The sequence below is a fragment of the Perissodus microlepis genome, chromosome 16 (assembly GCF_051167445.1).
Source record: "Perissodus microlepis isolate ML-2025 ecotype Zambia chromosome 16, ASM5116744v1, whole genome shotgun sequence".
NCBI classification, from domain to species: domain Eukaryota; kingdom Metazoa; phylum Chordata; class Actinopteri; order Cichliformes; family Cichlidae; genus Perissodus; species Perissodus microlepis.
This window is the reverse complement of record NC_140476.1, coordinates 19,048,134-19,055,279: the sequence shown is the minus strand read 5'-3', so window position 1 is coordinate 19,055,279 and position 7,146 is coordinate 19,048,134. Positions and strand designations below refer to the sequence as shown.

At 41.3% G+C, this 7,146-nt stretch overlaps 1 long non-coding RNA gene across 1 annotated transcript; it reads left to right on the top strand.

The window, feature by feature from the left end:
* Positions 1-527: 527 nt before the first annotated feature.
* Positions 528-2,777, top strand: LOC146370760 (uncharacterized). Its single transcript, XR_014797204.1, has 3 exons — positions 528-830; positions 916-977; positions 2,187-2,777. It is a non-coding gene; the product is annotated as an uncharacterized LOC146370760 (long non-coding RNA).
* Positions 2,778-7,146: the final 4,369 nt, after the last annotated feature.

The window sequence follows — 7,146 nt, the reverse complement described above, 5'->3', positions numbered from 1 at the left end:
CAGGATGATCCCAAGGACGTGTTACAGACATGAAAGGGTCTGGAGAAGCTGTGGAGCATCACCGGTTTGGTGGTGGGTCAGTGATGGTCTAGGGAGGCATGTCCATGGATGGGAAGCACAGACCTATACAGGCTAGACAGTGACACCCTGACTGCCATTACATATGAAGGATGAAATCCTTGGACCCACTGTAAGGTCCTGGGTTCCTCCTCGTACCTGGTCTCATGTGGAAAAAGTATGCAGGCAGTTCTTAGCAATACAGTAACTAACCGCTTCCTTTTTTCCCCCTGCTGCTCCTTCTCAGATACAAATATAGCTGATCGTGAAGTTCAGCTCTCTTTCTCTCTCAGTCTGATGGTCATGATGTTTAGACTGAACCAAGCAGCACTTCTCATTCCGCTATTAGTGATGTGGCATGTCTTTGCAGGTACAGACATATTTATGTTCATCCTGTTATCGAAGTTTGTCATTACCGATGACTATATTAATTGATTAACTCCTTTAAACTACAGGAATCACTAAAGACGACTGCAGAGCTTTGCTGGTGTCCAGAGGAGACTCAGTGACACTGACCTGCAATATAAGACAGAATAATGTGACCCTAATCTCCTGGACCAACAGCAGATGTGTTTTTCAATATTCCAATGTGCTGAATCGCACCCATTCAAATTTGTCTTTTCATAGACTGAAAATAAATCGTGAGTTTCCTACAAAGCTAATTATTTTTAGTGCTCAGCCTGAAGATCAAGGACTTTATACATGTAGCATAACAGACAGAAGTGGCATATACAGCATTACATGGAGTTTAACTGTGTCTGAGCACCCCAAAGGTAGGTAGGACAAAACACAGAGCTAATCACTTCTAGTAAAGGTCAAACAAGCACTTGAAATTAGTTTACTGCTGATTTTATACAGATTTTCCCATCCGCAATTGGAATTCTTCTGTGTGGCATCACACTAGCTGTCTTTATCTGTGGGTGAGTAAAACCTTTTAACTACTTAATTGTAAGCATGAATACATGAATGTAATTTAGGATAGTTCTGAATAATCAGTACTGCTTAAGACTGGTTAGACTGATTCGATCAATAATCTCACACGCATTGTAACATTTTGTCTTTTTTTCCCACTTTACACCAAATTAGAAATGATCATTTTTTTATGTTGACCAGACCGTTTAGTCTCAGTTATATGTTCAGCTTTTGAAATATATTTGAAGGTTGCACCATATTAGATAAAAGACAGAACTGGAGTGTAGTTTGTGGTGCTAGTAGTTTGGTGTTCATTAACTAAATCAGCCATCAGAGCCTTTTGATGATGTATCTTTCTATGGAGCAGAGACCGAAAGAGTTCAGAATCCATAGGTTCAGAATCAAATATCCAAATATCTGATATCTATTGTTGTAAATCAAGGTTTGGTAACTAATACAACAAAATATGAGTCATGCAACAGGAAAGACTACACAGTTGAATGCTGAATACATGCAAGGATTATCAGAGAGGACAAGGAGAACTCACAGTTTATAAGTCCACAGGAGACAGAGAGAGGCAGGTAGAGAGCACATTATGGGAGGAAACCACAAAGGTAGGGAATGCAGGAAGTGAAAGATGAGAAATGAGAGACAATGATGAGTACAAAATAAAACAGGAACAGAAATAATGCAAGAAAACAGAACAAAACATGCAGCCTAAAGTTTCTGCAGGGTTCTCACAAGTACTCTTTGGTGGCAGTGACGTCAGTTTTACTGAGAAAAGCATTTCCATACAACAAACTGCATTCAGACACATTTATGCTTTTTAAAAATCTGATATACTCCATCCAAGGGAGGCTTGTAGGCCCGTTTAGCTTTTGGTATTTTGTGCATGATGACCTGATGTGGACGTTCAGGGAACTCAGGACTAAACAAATAAAATGGAAATTAATAGACCTACCTGCACCTACCGGAGCCACAGCTAAAGAAAATCTTGAGAACACAAGAAAGACATTAATCTGTTGTCATAACAGAGGTGCTGGAGCACGCGCATTTGTCCTGCTTATAGACATTTTGGTGGCACAAGGGGTGAGCTATACTGGGCAGATGTTGTGATTGAACAGTATTTATCAGATTTATGACGTTAAAAAAATATTACTTAATTTCTCACATTGGCAAATGTTTTGTGTTTATTGCATGCTTTGTGTTTCTTACAGTAGGATGTGCAAATTGTGATGAAGACACTGAATCAGGATCCGGTCCAGGATCAGTTTCCTCCCCAGTCAGGAGAAGAGGTCAGAAGATGGTCACTCACATGTCTCTGCCTTTATTTTCTATCTTAGAACCTCCACTGATTTTTATTTTTCTCTTTTTGCCTTTGAAGGCAGTTCTTCCTCAACCACAGGGTGGCACTGTTTGTTGTAAAAATAGCGGATTAACAATCCACACAAAAAGTTTTAAAGAAGGGGATTTTAAGGGGGCACCATCAGAGGGAGGACAACGGTGCTACTATAGCCAATAGAACAAATCCCTCTGCTTACACGAAGCAGCCAATTAGAAGAAGGTTTGTATTAAAGAACACGAGAAGGGAACTAAACATGTTGTTTCAGAGACAGGATGAACTGCAGGTCTACCAAATAAATAGGGATGACATGAAACTGTGAATCAGAACAAGTCGACTCCAAGTGTAACTTAAATGTTCAAGAATTTTCCTTAAAGTTTTCACGTTATGACAATAATGTGTTCTCAGCTCAAGCTCGTTAATGTTTTTTCCATCTAGGTCTTCATTATAAGCTTGTTACAGGGTGACAGTGTATTTTTTTTAGCGCGCGCGTGTGTGTGTGTGTGTGTGTGTGTGTGTGTGTGTTTCCATCTGTAACCAAAATAACTTGAAAGAAATTCTGATAAAACCTTGCAGAGTGGGGTCATGTTAACGATCCTTTAACATTTTGATTATGTCCACTGAGGCCTTCAAGGTCAACTTAATGATGATTCTTACAAGTGTAATACGGAGCTGTTTAAAACTTTGTTTATTGCTACCATTGGTTGTGTTGACAACATATAAAGGATATGAGTGAAATAGGGTCAAACTTTCATAAAAGTACTATCCCCTTAAATGTAAAAACGGCTCCCTTGGCGGAGGTTTGTGCTCTCGGAACACTTCTTGTAATAGTTATATATTACACAATTTTTTTTGTTTAGAACTAGTTTATATTGAATTATTGTTTAAATATTATATTGATTATGATTTAATTTGTCATGTGCTTAAACTTCATGCATTGTTAAATGAACTGCTTTTTTGTCCCCTGCAAGTAACCACTTCCTGTTCTTGGCATCACCTTGAAAAGCACACGTAGAAGTGAAGCTTCACTTTGTCTGTGTGTATTCATGTTTGATCCAGATCTATCAGACATTCTCTTTAATTCATTCTTAGCTGTGTGCCATGTCCTCACAGGTACAACACAAGTTTTTGATGCACATTTTCCGAGTTTAGTAACAGAATTTGTTTTCATTGAAGCACACGGTACACACTGTGCTTTGCCTGTGAGGTAGGAGAAAGGTGATTAGAGCTCGGTCTGCAGCCACACAATACGATTAAAGAACTTCCTCTGTCTTTAGTGTACCTGATGCTGTAGTGGACTTGTTTCTGAGAATAATAACAAACACTGAACTAATAAAATGAACATTAATTGGAATCGATTACAACACCTAGTAGAAGAAAAATGACGTTTATATTTAGCATACCTGTGATTCACGATGAGGCTATAATAACTAAAATATACTGATAGTGTTTTTCTCCAACACCTTTGAAATGTGTGAATTTCCTGTTTGTACTCTTTCTTTGCAGTTAAGCTTGTGAGACCCTGTGTGTGGGCAGAAATAAAGGAAACGAGAAGCACCTTCTGTACTGCTAGACCCTTGTTCTGCATGTGTGGTGGATAGAGAAAAGTCATTTTTGTATGTCAGGCAGGCTGTTACTCATAACACATAGTTTCCTAATTAGTGAGTCATTTTGGGATCTGATTAGACTTTTCAAACGGGTTCAGTTATTTATTAGGTTTTGCATTATCTAACACCATTTTCATTGAACATATAAGGTTTTTATTTTTTAAAAACATTTTCTTTCACCACTTTAAACCTGCAGTAGAGCAGAGTGCACGATATGGTGTCATTTTCCACAGCAAGGCCACAAAGATGGAAATCATACGTTAAAGAGTGTTTTACACACACACACACACACACACACACACACACACACACACACACACACACACACACACACACACACACACACTTACTTGCATTCAAACACATATACAGTGTTTAAGATTATTTTGAAAATCTAGAAAACCTCAATTTTATTGAGAATATACAACTTAACTGACCACTATTAACTGGCCACTTTATTAGGTACACCTTGTTAGTATCAGATTAGATGGTAATTTTTATTTCAGAGCTAATCTAATTCTTCATGGCAACAGGGGTGATGGGCTTTTGGTTGAACATGATAGCATATTTGTGCGGATTTGTAAGCTCCTTGATATGACTTTACCATCCCACCACATCCTAAAAGTGCTCTGGTCAACAGACATGCTAACTGTTCTGTTCAGTTCAGTTCAGTTCAGTTTCAATTTTATTTGTCATATGCAAGTTAGCACAGGGTCAACATCGCAATGAAATGTATTTGACGAGCAGAAGACAGTCACTCAGCAGAATGGTACAGTAGAAAAAAAATAAAAATAAAAATAAAAAATATATAGAAAAATAGTAAAGAGCAAAATATTAACAAGATGTAGTAAAAGAAAAAGAGATTTTAAGTTAACTGACTATAAAAAAAACAAACAAACACCCATCTCACCCCTGCGGGCGGTTTATCCTTCAAGCTCGGGTCCTCTACCAGAGGCCTGGGAGCTTGAGGGTCCTGCGCAGTATCTTAGCTGTTCCTAGGACTGCGCTCTTCTGGACAGAGATCTCCGATGTTGTTCCCGGGATCTGCTGGAGCCACTCGCCTAGCTTGGGAGTCACCGCACCTAGTGCTCCGATTACCACGGGTACCACCGTCACCTTCACCCTCCACATCCTCTCGAGCTCTTCTCTGAGCCCTTGGTATTTCTCCAGCTTCTCGTGTTCCTTCTTCCTGATATTGCTGTCATTCGGAACCGCTACATCGATCACTACGGCCGTCTTCTTCTGTTTGTCTACCACCACTATGTCCGGTTGGTTAGCCACCACCATTTTGTCCGTCTGTATCTGGAAGTCCCACAGGATCTTAGCTCGGTCATTCTCCACCACCCTTGGGGGCATCTCCCATTTTGACCTCGGGACTTCCAGGTTATACTCGGCACAGATGTTCCTGTACACTATGCCGGCCACTTGGTTATGGCGTTCCATGTATGCCTTGCCTGCTAGCATCTTGCACCCTGCTGTTATGTGCTGGATTGTCTCTGGAGCATCTTTACACAGCCTGCACCCGGGGTCTTGCCTGGTGTGATAGACCCCAGCCTCTATGGATCTTGTACTCAGAGCTTGTTCTTGTGCTGCCATGATTAGTGCCTCTGTGCTGTCTTTCAGTCCAGCTTTGTCCAGCCACTGGTAGGATTTCTGGATGTCAGCCACCTCCTCTATCTGCCGGTGGTACATACCGTGCAGGGCCCTGTCCTTCCATGATGGTTCCTCGTCTCCCTCCTCTTTCTTGGGTTTCTGCTGCCTGAGGTATTCACTGAGCACTCGGTCAGTTGGGGCCATCTTCCCAATGTATTCTTGGATGTTCGTTGTCTCATCCTGGACTGTGGTGCTGACACTCACCAGTCCCCGGCCCCCTTCCTTCCGCTTAGCGTACAGCCTCAGGGTGCTGGACTTGGGGTGAAACCCTCCATGCATGGTAAGGAGCTTTCTTGTCTTTATGTCAGTGGCTTCTATCTCCTCCTTTGGCCAGCCTATTACCCCAGCAGGGTACCTGATCACGGGCAGGGCGTAGGTGTTGATGGCCCGGATCTTGTTCTTACCGTTCAGCTGACTCCTCAGGATTTGCCTGACCCTCTGCAGGTACTTGGTGGTTGCAGCCTTTCTAGCGGCCTCTTCATGGTTCCCATTCGCCTGCGGGATCCCCAGGTACTTGTAACTGTCCTCTATGTCTGCAATGTTGCCTTCTGGTAGTTCAATCCCCTCAGTTCTGACTACCTTCCCTCTCTTCGTTACCATTCGACTACACTTCTCCAGTCCGAACGACATTCCATCTGACATCTGATATCTATTGTTGTAAATCAAGGTTTGGTAACTAATACAACAAAATATGAGTCATGCAACAGGAAAGACCACACAGTTGAATGCTGAATACATGCAAGGATTATCAGAGAGGACAAGGAGAACTCACAGTTTATAAGTCCACAGGAGACAGAGAGAGGCAGGTAGAGAGCACATTATGGGAGGAAACCACAAAGGTAGGGAATGCAGGAAGTGAAAGATGAGAAATGAGAGACAATGATGAGTACAAAATAAAACAGGAACAGAAATAATGCAAGAAAACAGAACAAAACATGCAGCCTAAAGTTTCTGCAGGGTTCTCACAAGTACTCTTTGGTGGCAGTGACGTCAGTTTTACTGAGAAAAGCATTTCCATACAACAAACTGCATTCAGACACATTTATGCTTTTTAAAAATCTGATATACTCCATCCAAGGGAGGCTTGTAGGCCCGTTTAGCTTTTGGTATTTTGTGCATGATGACCTGATGTGGACGTTCAGGGAACTCAGGACTAAACAAATAAAATGGAAATTAATAGACCTACCTGCACCTACCGGAGCCACAGCTAAAGAAAATCTTGAGAACACAAGAAAGACATTAATCTGTTGTCATAACAGAGGTGCTGGAGCACGCGCATTTGTCCTGCTTATAGACATTTTGGTGGCACAAGGGGTGAGCTATACTGGGCAGATGTTGTGATTGAACAGTATTTATCAGATTTATGACGTTAAAAAAATATTACTTAATTTCTCACATTGGCAAATGTTTTGTGTTTATTGCATGCTTTGTGTTTCTTACAGTAGGATGTGCAAATTGTGATGAAGACACTGAATCAGGATCCGGTCCAGGATCAGTTTCCTCCCCAGTCAGGAGAAGAGGTCAGAAGATGGTCACTCACATGTCTCTGCCTTTATTTTCTATCTTAGAACCTCC